Source organism: Oncorhynchus nerka, linkage group LG28 (assembly GCF_034236695.1).
Source record: "Oncorhynchus nerka isolate Pitt River linkage group LG28, Oner_Uvic_2.0, whole genome shotgun sequence".
In the NCBI taxonomy this organism is placed as follows: domain Eukaryota; kingdom Metazoa; phylum Chordata; class Actinopteri; order Salmoniformes; family Salmonidae; genus Oncorhynchus; species Oncorhynchus nerka.
The window spans coordinates 47,679,810-47,694,065 of NC_088423.1; the positions used below are offsets into that span (position 1 = coordinate 47,679,810).

Consider the following 14,256-nt stretch of genomic DNA (forward strand, 5'->3'; position numbering starts at 1 on the left):
TTGATCATTGCTAGACAACAATTTGCAGGTCTTAAAATAGATTTTGAAGTAGATTTATGTCAAAACTGTTACTCTGCCACCCAGGAACATTCACTGTTTTCTTTTTAAGCAACTCCAGTGTAGATATGGCCTTGTGTTTTAAGTTATTGTCCTGCTGAAAGGTGAATTCCAGTGTCTGGTGGAAAGCAGACTGAACCAAGTTTCCTCTAGGACTTTGCCTGTACTTAGCTCTATTCCATTTTTTTTTACCTGAAAACTCCACAGTCCTTGATGATTACAAGCATACCCATAACATGATGCAGACACCACTATGCTTGAAAATATGGAGCGTGTGTTACGATAAACTAGGAGTGGTGGGTGGAATCAGGCGCAGAGAGCAGGGTTCAGTCGTTTGTCAAATTTATTCCCCAGCGCAACAAAAACGGTCACGCCAATACACTGGGCGGATACAAGTTGCCAGTCCAAACAAGAGGACAAAAATAGTCCGGAGAAATAAGACACAAACAAATAACACCATCCAACACAGAGTAACAAGAAACAAGCCCGCACAACTACCCAGCAGGCCTAGTGCCCTTAAATAACCTACAAACAAACCCTAATACAAAACAGGTGTACCCAATTACCCAATAACCAAAAACAAACGGAAAGGGAATCGATGGCAGCTAATAGGCCAGCGACAACGACCGCCGAGCACCGCCCGAACAGGAAGAGGCACCATCTTCGGCGAGGTTCGTGACAGCGTGATACTCAGTAACGTATTGTATTGAATTTGCCCCAAATATAACACTTTGGACTAAAAGTGAATTGCTTTGCCACATTTTTGCAGTATTACTTTAGTGACTTGTTGCAAACAGGACGAGAGTTTTTTAATATTTTATTCGGTAAAAGCTTCCTTCTTTTCACTCTGCCAATTAGGTTAGCATTGTGGAGTAACTACAATGTTGTTGATACATCCATTACAGCCATTAAACTCTGTAAATGTTTTAAAGTCACCATTGGCTTCATGGTGAAATCCCTGAGCGGTTTCCTTCCTCTCTGGCAACTGAGTTAGTAAGGACGCCTGTATCTTTGTAGTGGCTGGGTGTATTGAGACATCATCCAAAGTTGAAATAATAACCATGTTCACCATGTCCCTGGTCTTGTGTTTGAATCTGTGTTTGGAATCCATTGCTCGTCGGAGGGACCTTGGGGTAGAGAGATGAGCGTTTAGCAACAAAACATTATTTGTCTCTGAAATGAAACCATCAAGTGAAAGATTTCAAACAAATACATGTCTGTCATTGAACAACCCAATGACATAATTAGGTGGTGAAAAAACACGAGTTCTTTAAACAATTAAAGCTACTTTACCAACATTTCTGAAAATGTTTTTACAGAGTTTTGGAATTAAACTCTTCACTTGTTGTAGCATGGTGTTGTATCAAAAGAGTACCACAAAATGTATTTACCAGTCTTCTTGGTTAGCTAGCTAGCTGCTTGGCTAAACACAGAACGTCAGCACACTATTCTCTTATTGGCAAAAACGGATCCATCTCGTTTCAGGTCTTTAGCTAAGATTTGACCTGTTGAATACTGGAAACTCCAGCAGCCGATATATTCTTTCAGATTAATAAAACTTTGTTCTAAAACTGCATAATACCATCTCGTTTCACCACAACAGTGTAGTGCTCTTACTGGTAGGTGCCCAGCCTTCGCAGCTGCTGCCTGCCCTATCTCTTGTCATCGACTTTGGAAGTAGTGGGTTGGGCGTGTGTTCTAGCAGCCACCTGGCTACGTAAATAAATCTAGCCTTTATTACAGTAATGGGAGGCAAGCCAGAGCACGGAGGGATAGGCTGAGGCATGGAGAGGGCGGGGGGAAGGCTATGGCATGGAGGGCCAGGCTGAGGAATGGGGACACTGCTGCAGGGTCGTATGCCTGGTATTAACATGAGTCTAATCACCACTGATGTGCAGCACTTCCTGCTATATATACACATGCCCGGGTATTTTGGGAAAAGCTGGGGGGGGGACAAATCCCATTCAAGTCATGGGACCGATAATATAATTTTCCACGCATCATTTTGAAATCATCTAGAAGTGACTTTGTTTAGCTTCACATTCAATTTGAGATACTTTCGAATGATTTGGATATGATGCGCAAAAAATGTTTATATCGGTCTGATGACTTGAATGGAATTTGTGCCACAAATGCTAAAAGTTTAGAATTTGGAAACAGTACCAGGGAAACTAAACCAAAGCATGGATTGCTGTCATCCCTTTTCCATAGACTGTTTACAGGGTAAAGAAACCAATATGTCATTTAGGGAGAACGGTCCATTCAATGCTAAGAATATCTATAGCTTTTTCCAGTCACCAGTAGTACCTGTCCTGCCGACTACGCCAACAATATCCGTCCATCCCAGTCTACTGTTTTCACATAGACCTACACAGAGCAAGGTTATTGGGACAGGACTACTGGGTTATATGAGTCCAAGAATTGGCCAGATAGAGCCCTCCGACATGCAGGAGGAATGCTCGCCATCACAAATAGAACAGGGCAGTTGGCAAAGCACATCCCTCTGCCCCCCTGTTATACAAAGAGAAAAGAGGATGAAGGGAATGACAAAGAAAGTGAGAGCGAGAAATAGAGGTTGTAAAGAGACAGAGAGAGTATTATTTACTTCCTTGCTCCCTTTATTATTAGCTCTGTTTATTATGGTTCAGGGTAACTTTGGATATGTAATTCAACATGGCCACAAGGAGGGTAACAGAGATGCAAAGGGAGGTCAGGAAAGGGGTGTGGGGGAGGTATCTGTTTCTACACACAAACACACCTGTGTCCAGACTAATCCCCATGTCGCCTCTCTCCTTCCAACACCAACTCTGACCCTCTCTCTTATTAGGAAGCAGGGCAGCCCAGGGGTCAGGGGTTAGAGGTAAGGGCAGCTCCACAGACTGGATAATGGGCGTACCGCCACCTGGAGAAAATCGGGGTCTCTTTCTGGAAGATTGGCCATGACAGTCGCAATTACAGGGACAAAATAAACAGCCCTCGGAGAAGAGCAAGGGCTTGTGGGTAACTAGGGGGACACACGACCCCTTCAGTGTCCGAGGGAAGGCCCACAACTCACTCTGCCACCGGTGCGTCGTACACCATGTGTGCGTGATTAACGGTGGATGCTGGGACAGGGTAGAGGGTGGGGGATACAGGGGTAAAGGGTGGGTAGCGGTGAAAGGACAGCTTTGTTTTTGTACTCTCATTTTTGGGTTAGACTTTTTGTTTGTTAGTTCAGACCCTGTGGATGTGTTTATGTGCGAGGGGAGCCTGAGGTGGAAAATGTGGATTAATTATTTTTCTCAAATGATGGAGCGGTCGAAGTGTGGAACCATGCTGTGGACAATAAGACAGAGAGGTTACCACAGAGACCATTCGCTCAGCTGTCTTAAATGGAACCTCAGTGTTATCATTTAGGACTGACCACTCTGTGTGTGTGTGTGTGTGTGTGTGTGTGTGTGTGTGTGTGTGTGTGTGTGTGTGTGTGTGTGTGTGTGTGTGTGTGTGTGTGTGTGTGTGTGTGTGTGTGTGTGTGTGTGTGTAGCTGAGGGGTTCTTTGGAGAGTCCATATGAGTGTGTGTGTGTGTTTTTGTTTAATTTAGGTTTGAGGCGAGGGGCTAGGTGGGGAGCGACTTAGTCAAGTGGTCAGGGAATAAGACCATCCACATCCCAGTAAGGGGTTTGATGGTTGGTTATTGGTCATTCTTCCACATGCGAGTCTCCCCCTGCCTCAGCCATGCACCCTGTCATTACAGTGACAGTCAAGTCCTGTTTAACCCCAATCACCCGTGGTAATAACCGTTTAAACAACCCACACCGCCTGTAGTATTTCATTGCTGTTTTGATGATTATGTCACTCCACTTTTAAACCACGGAAAAAAAGACTCACAGCCCACATGCTGAAATCACTATGTGAACTTTGTTCGGAGACGATGGGTATTTATATTGACCACAGTGGTGAAAAAAAGTGTTTGAGACATATTGGGGTGAGTATTTTCCTTGTGTGCTATATTATTAAAGTTTTGCTGCAGTGATAAAGAGACAGGGGCTGTTAAAGTGAGTTGCATAGATACAAACAGTACATTAAATGCATCAACAAACGGACCAGTGAATGCTAATATATACACTGAGTATACCAAACATTAATAAAATAAAACTGTATTTGTCACATGTGCTGAATACAACAGGTATTACAAGCTCTTTAATTAACCAACAATGCAGTTTTGAGAAAATACCTAAAAAAGTAAGAGATGAAAGTAATAAATAATTAAAGAGCAGCAATAAAACAACAATAGCAACGCTATATACTGTACAGGGGGAACCTGTACAGAGTCAATGTGCGGTGGCACCAGTGATGAGGTAATATGTACATGTACATGTAGGTAGAGTTATTAAAGTGAAAATGCATAGATAATAACAGAGAGTAGCATCAGCGTAGAAGGAGGGGGGGCAGTGTAAATAGTCTGGGCATTTGATTAGATGTTCAGGAGCCTTATGGCTTGGGGGTAGAAGCTGCTTAGAAGTCTCTTGGACCTAGACTTAGCACTCCAGTACCGCTTGCCGTGAGGTAGCAGAGAGAACAGTCGATAACCACTGTTGTACCTTCGTCACCACACTGTCTGTGTGAGCGGACCATTTCAGTTTGTCTGTGATGTGTATAACGAGGAACTTAAAACTGTACACCTTCTCCACTGCTGTCCCGTCGATGTGGATAGGGAGGTGCTCCCTCTGCTGTTTCCTGAAGTCCAGACTCATCTCCTTTGTTTTGTTGACGTTGAGTGAGAGGTTGTTTTCCTGACACCACAAACCGAGTGCCCTCAAATCTTCGATGTGGGCTGTCTCGTTGTTGTTGGTAATCGAGCCCACTACTATTGTGTCGTCTGCAAACTTGATGATTGAGTTGGAGGCGTGCATGGCCACACAGTCGTGGGTGAACAGGGAGTACAGGAGGGGCCTGAGCACACACCCTTGTGGGGCCCCAGTGCTGATGGTCAGCAAAGTGGAAATGTTGTATCCTACCTTCACCACCTGGGGACGGTCCGTCAGAAAGTCCAGGACCCAATTGCACAGGCTGTAGGCCCAGGGCTGTAGTCAATGAACAGCATTCTTACATAGGTATTCCTTTTGTCCAGATTGGATAGGGCAGTGTGCAGTGTGATGGCGATTGCATCGTCTGTGGACCTGTTGGGGCGGTATGCAAACTGAAGTGGGTCTAGGGTGGCCGGTAAGGTGGAGGTGATATGATCCTTGACTAGTCTTTCGAAGCACTTCATGATGACAGAAGTGAGTGCTACGGGGTGGTAGTCATTTAGTTCAGTTATCTTTTACTTCTTGGTTACAGGAACAATAGTAGTTATCTTGAAGCATGTGGGGACAACAGACTGGGATAGAGATTGAATATGTCTGTAAACACACTAGCCAGCTGGTCTGCTCATGTTTTGAGGATGCAGTCCTTGTTAGCGGGCCACGACGGTGGCACTGTAATATCTTCAAAGCTGGTGAAGGTGTTTAATTTGTCTGGAAGCATGACGTAGGTGTCCGTGACGTGGCTAGATTTATTTTTGTAGTCTGTGATTTCCTGTAGACCCTGCCACATACGTCTCGTGTCTGAGCAATTGATTTGCGACTCCACCTTGTCCCTGTACTGGCATTTCGCTTGTTTGATTGCCTTGTGGAGGGAATAGCTAAGCTGTTATATTCAGACATATTCCCAGACCTCTTTCCATGGTTAAATGCGGTGGATCAGGCTTTCAGTTTTGCACGAATGCCGCCATCTATCCACAGTTTCTGCTTAGGGCAGGTTTTAATAGTCACAGTGGGTACAACATCTCCAATGCACTTCTTTATAAACGCACTCACCGAATCAGTGTATAGGTCGATGTTGTTCTCTGAGGCTGACCAGGAACATATTCCAGTCCCATGTGATCAAAACAATCTTGAAGCATGGCTTCCAATTGGTCTGAACAGCGTTGAATGGTTCTTGTCACTGATACATCCTGTTTGAGATTTTGCCTATAAGATGGAAGTAGCAAGATGGCATCGCAGTTGGATTTGCCGAAGGGAGGTTGGGGCAGGGCTTTGTATGCATCGCTGAATTTAGAATAGCAGTGGTCGAAGGTGTTGCGAATGCACGTAGCGCAATCAATATGCTGGAATAATTTAGGTAGACTTACCTAAAAATGTAGGTTGACTTAAAATCCCGAGCTTCAACAAATGCAGCCTTGGGATGTATGGTTTCCAGTTTGCAAATAGTCCAGTGAAGTTCCTTGAAGGTGGTCTTGGTGTCTGCTTGAGGGGGAATGTACACAGCTGTGACAATAGCTGATGAGAATTATCTTGGTATGTAAAATGGCCGGCACTTGATTGTAAGGATGTCACGACTTACATTTTACATTACATTTAAGTCATTTAGCAGACGCTCTTATCCAGAGCGACGGTCCCTCTCCTTGTTCGGACGGCTTTCAGCGGTCGACGTCACCAGCTTTCTAGCCACCGCCGATCCACTTTTCATTTTCCATTTGTTCTGTCTTTGTCTTATCACACCTGGCTTCACTTAATCAATTTCATGTTATTATTTAACCCCCTGTTCTACATTTTGTATTTGTGAGTGATTGTTTGTTGTATTGTGGTCGGTTTTTGTGTGGCCGTGTATATTACATGTTATGTTTGAATTTTTGAGTAAAGTATTTTATTACTCATATCTGCTGTACTGCGCCTGACTCATCTCACCAGCTACACACAGACGCCATTACAAAGGAAATCAGTCTATGACCTCAGGAGGCTGAAGACATTTGGCTTGTCTTCCGAAACCGTGACAAATGTTAACAGATGCAAAATCGAGAGCATCCTGTCGGGCTGGTATGGCAACTGCACCACCTTCAACCGTAAGGATCTCCAGAGGGTCTGCGCAACGTATCACTGGAGGCAAACTACCTGCCATCCATGACATATACAGCCCCCGATGTCACAGGAAGTCAAAAGTTTACATACACTTAGGTTGGAGTCATTAAAACGCATTATTCAACAACTCCACAAATTTCTTGTTAACAAACTATACTTTTGGCAAGTCGGGTAATTGTTCCAACAATTGTTTACAGACAGATTATTTCACTTATAAATCACTGTATCACAATTCCAGTGGGTCAGAAGTTTACATACACTAAGTTGACTTTAAACAGCTTGGAAAATTCCAGAAAATGATGTCATGGCTTTAGAAGCTTCTGATAGGCATCGTTTGAGTCAATTGGAGATGTATCTGTGGATGTATTTCAAGGCCTACCTTCAAACTCAGTGCGTCTTTGCTTGACATCATGGGAAAATCAAAAGAAATCAGCCAAGACCTCAGAAAAATAATTGTAGAACTCAAGTCCACAAGTCTGGTTCATCCTTGGGAGCAATTTCCAAACGCCCAAAGTTACCACGTTCATCTGTACAAACAGTCGCAAGTATAAACACCATGGAACCACGCAGCCGTCACACCGCTCAGGAAGGATACACATTCAGTCTCCTAGAGATGAACGTACTTTGGTGCGAGAAGTGCAAATCAATCCCAGAACAACAGCAAAGGACCTTGTGAAGATGTTGGAGGAAACAGGTACAAAAGTATCTATATCCACATTAAAACGAGTCCTATATCGACATAACCTGAAAGGCCGCTCAGAAAGGAAGAAGTCACTGCTCCAAAACCACCGTAAAAAGCCAGACTACAGTTTGCAACTGCACATGGGGACAAAGATCGTACTTTTTGGAGAAATGTCCTCTGGTCTGATGAAACAAAAATAGAACTGTTTGGCCGTAATGACCATTGTTATGTTTGGAGTTAAAAGGGGGGCTTGCAAGCCGAGGAACACCATCCCAACCGTGAAGCACGGGGAGGCAGCATCATGTTGTGGGGGTGCTTTGCTGCAGGAGGGACTGGTGCACTTCACAAAATAGATGGCATCATGAGGTAGAGAAATGTTGCTGATATATTGAAGCAACATCTCAAGACATCAGTCAGGAAGTTAAAGCTTGGTCTCAAATGGGTCTTCCAAATGGACAATGACCCCAAGCATACTTACAAAGGACAACAAAGTCAAAGTATTGGAGTGGCCATCACAAAGCCCTGACCTCCAGCCCATAGAAAAGTTGTGGGCAGAACTGAGCAAGCTTGTGTGAGCAAAGAGGCCTACAAACCTGACTCGGTTACATCAGCTCTGTCAGGAGGAATGGGCCAAAATTCACCCAACTTATTGTGAGAAGCTTGTGGAAGGCTACCTGAAATGTTTGACCCAAGTTAAACAACGTATAGGCAATGCTACCAAATACTAATTGAGTGTATGTAAACTTCTGACCCACTGGGAATGTGATGAAAGAAATAAACATTCAAATAAATCATTCTCTCTACTATCATTCTGACATTTCACATTCTTAAATGAAAGTGGTGATCCTAACTGACCTAAGACAGGGAATTCTTACTCGGATTAAATGTCAGGAATTGTGAAAAACTGAATTTAAATGTATTTGGCTAAGGTGTATGCAAACTTCCGACTTCAACTGTACATGTACATATTCTCATTCACCCCTTTAGATTTGTTTGTATTAGGTAGTTGTTGGGGAATTGTTTGATTACTTGTTACTTGTACTGGGTTGTGCGCACTACTCACTATAGTGCCTTGCGGTAGGAGGCCGAGCAGTTGCCATACCAGGCAGTGATGCAACCCATCAGGATGCTCTCGATTATGCAGCTGTAACACCTTTTGAGGATCTGAAGACCCATGCCAAATCTTTTCAGTCTCCTGAGGGGGAATAGGTTTTGTCATGCCCTCTTCACGACTGTCTTGGTGTGCTTGGACCATGTTAGTTTGTTGGTGATGTGGACACCAAGGAACTTGAAGCTCTCAAACTGCTCCACTACAGTCCCGTCGATGAGAATGGGGGCGTGCTCGGTCCTCCTTTTCCTGTAGTGCGCAATCATCTACTTTTTCTTGATCACGTTGAGGGAGAGGTTGTTGTCCTTGCACCAAATGGTCAGGTCTCTGACCTCCTCCCTATAGGCTGTGTCATCATTGTCATTGTCTCATCACTGCAAACTTAATGATGGTGTTGGAGTCGTTCCTGGCCGTGCAGTCTTGAGTGAACAGGGAGTACAGGAGGGGACTTAGCACGCACCCCTGAGGGGCCCCCGTGTTGAGGATCAGTGTGTCGGATGTGTTCCTACCCTTACCACCTGGAGGGGGGCGGCCCGTCGGGAAGTCCATTAGGAACACCTTCCTAATATTGAGTTGCACCCCCCTTACAAGGGGTCAAACTCATTCCACAGGGATATTGACTCAAATGCTTCCCACAGTTGTATCAAATTGGCTGGATGTCCTTTAGGTGGTGGACCATTCTTAATACACTGGAAACTGTTGAGCATGAAAAACCCAGCAGCCTTGCAGTTCTTGACACAAACTGATGTGCCTGGCCCCTATTACTATACCCCGTTCAAAGGCTCTTAAAATGTTTGTCTTGCCCATTCACTCTGCATGGCACACATACACAATCAATATCTCAATTGTGTCAAGGCTTAAAACCAGTGGTGTAAAGTACTTCAGTAAAAATACTTTAAAGTACTACATAAGTAGGTTTATAGGGTATCTGTACTTTACTTTTCTATTTATATTTTTGCCAAATGTTACTTTTACTTGACTACATTCCTAAAGAAAATAATGTACTTTTTACTCCATACATTTTCCCTGACACCCAAAAGTACTCGTTACATTTTGATAAGAAAATGGTCCAATTCACACACTTATCAAGAGAACATCCCTGGTCGTCCCTACTGCCTCTGATCTGGCGGACTCACTAAACACAAATGCTTCATTTGTAAATTATGTGTTGGATTGTGCCCCTGGCTATCCTTCAATAAAAAAAACAAGAACATTGTGCCATCTCTTTTGCTTAATATTTTTAAATGGTTTATGCATTTACTTTTACTTTTGATACTGAAGTACATTTTAGCAGTTCCATTTACTTCCAATACTGAAGTACATTTAAAACCAAATACTTTTAGACTTTTACTCAAGTAGGTTTTTACTGGGTGACTTTTACTTGAGTCATCTTTACTTTTACTCAAGAATGACAATTGAGTACTTTTCCCACCACTGCTTGAAAATCCTTCTTTACCCTGTCTCCTCCTCTTCATCTACATTTATTGAAGTGGATTTAACAAGTGATTTCAATAAGGGATCATAGCTTTCACCTGGATTCACCTGGTCAGCCTATGTCATGGAAAAAGCAGATGTTCTTAACAACAAGCTCTCACAGTCACACGTCAGAATCAGAATCAGACGTTCATCCATGTTTTTGGATGACGTTGTTGCAAACGTTACATTTCAAAGTGTTTAAGGTTAAGTTTAGGCATTAACTCCACATGATTAAGGTTAGGATTAAGTTTAAGCATTAACTCAGAAATCTTAAGGTTAGACATTTACGTCGAATTGTTAAAAGTAAGGGTTAAAGTTTGCGATAGGCTTCAAACAAAAAATAACTTGCTGTAGCTTCATTTGAACTTGTAACCTTTGGAATCGGAGGCAGATGCTTACCCCAATCCATCATCCCCGTCATCCCCGCCAAAACACATCAGCAAAACCGAAACCTACTTGAAGGTAACAGCGCTCACTGATGCCCCTAGTGGCCGGTTCCCACATCTCCCGATGTCCTCAGACATGGATGGACGTCGAATGCTAACTTGTATCACGGGTGCACTTCTTGCATTAAATTGTGCCTGAGATTGCAGATTTTGGAAACAATGTTTGTGTCTGTAGTCTACACACACACACACACACACACACCACTGTCTTCAGGAGACAGAGACAAGCCCATGGCCCTCTACCCCTCTACCAAACAGAGTGAGAGCCTCTGGGGGAGTGAAACTGAAACCCTACTCGCTGGCAGTCAGCACATGGAAAGAGTAGGAAGCCAGCCTGGGAATCCGTTTTTATCGCTCTGCCACATCAGAGAGACGACCTTGAGCAGGTCTCAGCTCGTTAGAGTGCCCAGTCAGAGACCTACGGAGAGAAGCCGCCGGAGAGGAGACTGCCGGACCAGGCATGGGCCAAGCAGATCCTTTTATTACCTGCCAGAGCCAGATTACTTCCAAATGGGAGCCTGGCCTGTCATGGAGGGATGGATAGAGAAGGAGACAGAGAGAGAAAGGCAGGTGGTGGAAAGAGAGAGGGGATGGTGAAGAGAGGGATAGCGAAAGAGGGGGTAAGAGAGAGAGACAGAGAGAGACAGGAGGGGGGGGGGGGGGGCTGCTGGCCGTTAGGCAACAGTAGGGTTTCCATAGAAAATAATGCTGCCTTCAAAATGTATACAGTAGAGACTACATGAGGGCCAAGTGGAACAACTTTATCCCACTGACTAGTTGAATCCTGTACAGTACAGTAGGTAAGAGATCATACAATTCATATGAGGGGTAGTCTGTTGCAATCTGTAACTTATCTGGGGAAACAATACACAGGCCATAGGTGATGATCAAACAAATATATGGGGTCAATTCTGTTTTTCGAGAAACTACAGATTGTGCCTTTAACAGATGAGTAAGAAATGTGAGGGAGTATTCAACTAATCACAAAGTCTACGAGGAGGATCCAGGGTGTATGTTCCCCCACACCCCACACCCAGTCCCAGTCCCCAGACCACAGCCTCAGAGCTAGGCAGGATATGGATCACCTCAGAGTGCTGTGTCATCCACCACATTATCCACATCAGCCACAGAGAGCTGCAGACCTCACAGGCCAGCTCAGCCACATGGTTCACTGCCCAGAGCTGGGTAGCCTCACTACTCACACAGTTAAACCACTGACTACACCTATTCTACCACCACTCCGTTAGACCTATCAACAGACTCAAAGAGCACTTCCTCTCCAATAGTAGTTACAAAATCACAAACACACAGTCACCACAAGCACAAATAGTCAACTTCTATGTGGTAGCGTTGGGCTGTTTCAGATGTGTGTGTGACTAAACCAGGGCTTGCAGATACTACGAGCAAGTAATAAAAAATAATAAAAAATGTGAATAAGGACTGTTTGCATCTATGCAGGATATAGACATGCACATGCAAGCACAAAACACATACACAAAAACTCATAAAGAGAGAGAGAGAGAGAGAGAGAGAGAGAGAGAGAGAGAGAGAATGAGAGAGATCCCACACATATCCTCTCTCAGGGTCAGTCAGAATGATCTTGGCCTGTTTTTAGGCCTTTTGAAGAGCGTAGGGCAGCTTTCAGAAGCTTTAGTCGGAGAATCCAACGCCCCCCGTTGAAAGAGCCTGTCTGCCTTTGAGGGCTTCGCCAGAGGTGGAGCGTAGAAAAATAGATGAATCAATTAGCCCTAGTGTGTGATTTATGTGTGAGGTGAGTGAGTGGCCTGCCTTGCCATCTCACATACACCGAAGCACACACACAAGCGCGCGCACTCACGCGCACAACTGTCACCGACACCAGGGGTAATGGAAGCCTGAGCCTGCTGGATTAACCTGCCACCAGGAACAAGCATCAATCAACCAGCCTCTCCCTCTGTCTCTCACAGGCATGCATGCACCGCATGCACACACACGCATAGATGCATACCCACACATGAACACATATCTGCATGTGCACAGACACACAAACACACACAACAGGGTAAGAGAGCACTGGGGGGGTTGAACTCACAGGAATTGTCCGTCATTCATTTGTCTTTCCCAGTTCAGTCTGATCATTTTTTACATTAATTTAACTCTAAAAATCCTTCAGCGCTTCATAGCTCTCTCCCTCCCTCCTCTCTCCCTCCCCCCTCTCACTCCCTTCACTTCCATCCCTCTCTCTCCCTCTCTCTCCCTGAAGCCTAGTCTGTGTAGTGTTTTACAGTGCTGGTCCACTCTGCAGGTGCTCTATATTAGACTTTTTGTTATAGGTGGTCCTTCTATCACACAGACTCGTTAATCACCCACTTAAACAGTACTCCACTCCTTCACTTCACTCTGTTTTCCTCTCCTCTATCCTTTTTCTCTTGCTCTCCTCCTGCCATCCCTGGCCCGGGTGTGAATTCTCACTCCTCCAAAACCACAGTACTGTTATTCAACCAGGAGACAGGGGAAAGTGGGTCAATAGAAAATAAATAGAAAGCTTATGGAGACTCCTGAGTGGAGTCCAGCCACAGGCCCTATAGCTGTCAAACCATTCTGGAGGAGTTTTATTTTTCATGTGGTAGAGAGAGTTTGTGTTAAATCCTTAAGTTGAGCAGAAGTGCAGCATCACTCTCACACACTGCAAATCAGAACAGTATGCTGGGAGTTGAATTTATGTGTGGAAGACCCCAGAAGCGTTATTATTCTAGCTCTCTCTCTCTCTCTCTCTCTCTCTCTCTCTCTCTCTCTCTCTCTCTCTCTCTCTCTCTCTCTCTCTCTTTCTCTCTCTCTCTCCCTCACTCTCACACTCAAACACTCAAACCCACACACATTCTCTTACACACTGCAAGCCCCCTTCCTAAAAATATCTCTCACACGCTAGGGCTCCACTCTCACCGCTCTGAGCCTCCTCCCATTGGTGAATTAGCATTTTCCACAGCTCGCTTTTGTCTTAGCTGAGCTGCCCCCTCTCTGCCCGCTGGTATGTGGCCATCATTAATCTACAGCTAGCTCCACAGCCCAAACTGAGCCCCCCCCACAAAAAAAACAGCTCAGCTCAGGGGCCGCTGGGAAAGGGGCACTTCACAACTCATTAGGAGTCCTCCCCTATCCCCCCTCTCCTCCTCGCTAGTGCTAGCTTGCAGGCGGTCACACGTATTAATCGCATGCACTCATTAGCATCTCACTCCCAGTCGGGTCCTGCCATGCAATATCAAGGAGAGGCAGGGGAACTGACGCCTCTTTTGTTGACTGCTTTTAGAGATGCAAAATATGATACTTTTTAAGATTCCAGCTCCCCCTCCCTCATTCCCTAACTCTCCTAAAGTCCCATCTAGCACTGCACTGGATTACAAAAAGTGTCCCACCATCACCACCCCCCAATCTGATGCTGATGTCGCGACCTGTGCCAAATCTTTGCCAACGCAGTGCCAGTCTGTGCCTCCCTCCTTCCCGCTTAGACACAGTAAGAATGACTTCTTCCCAGGCTAGCCACAGTCACAAGGCACTCAGCTGAGCCCAACTGGGTCTTACATCTGATGCTTGGGCTACAGAACTGGTCTTAGCACATTTCAAACAGTCTA

At 44.8% G+C, this 14,256-nt stretch overlaps 1 long non-coding RNA gene across 1 annotated transcript; it reads right to left on the reverse strand.

The window, feature by feature from the left end:
• Window positions 1-382: 382 nt before the first annotated feature.
• On the reverse strand, window positions 383-1,856 carry LOC115112710 (uncharacterized). The gene is made up of 2 exons (XR_003861006.2): window positions 1,449-1,856; window positions 383-1,184 (listed from the first exon to the last, which is right to left on the reverse strand). It is a non-coding gene; the product is annotated as an uncharacterized LOC115112710 (long non-coding RNA).
• Between the last annotated feature and the right edge of the window lie 12,400 nt (window positions 1,857-14,256).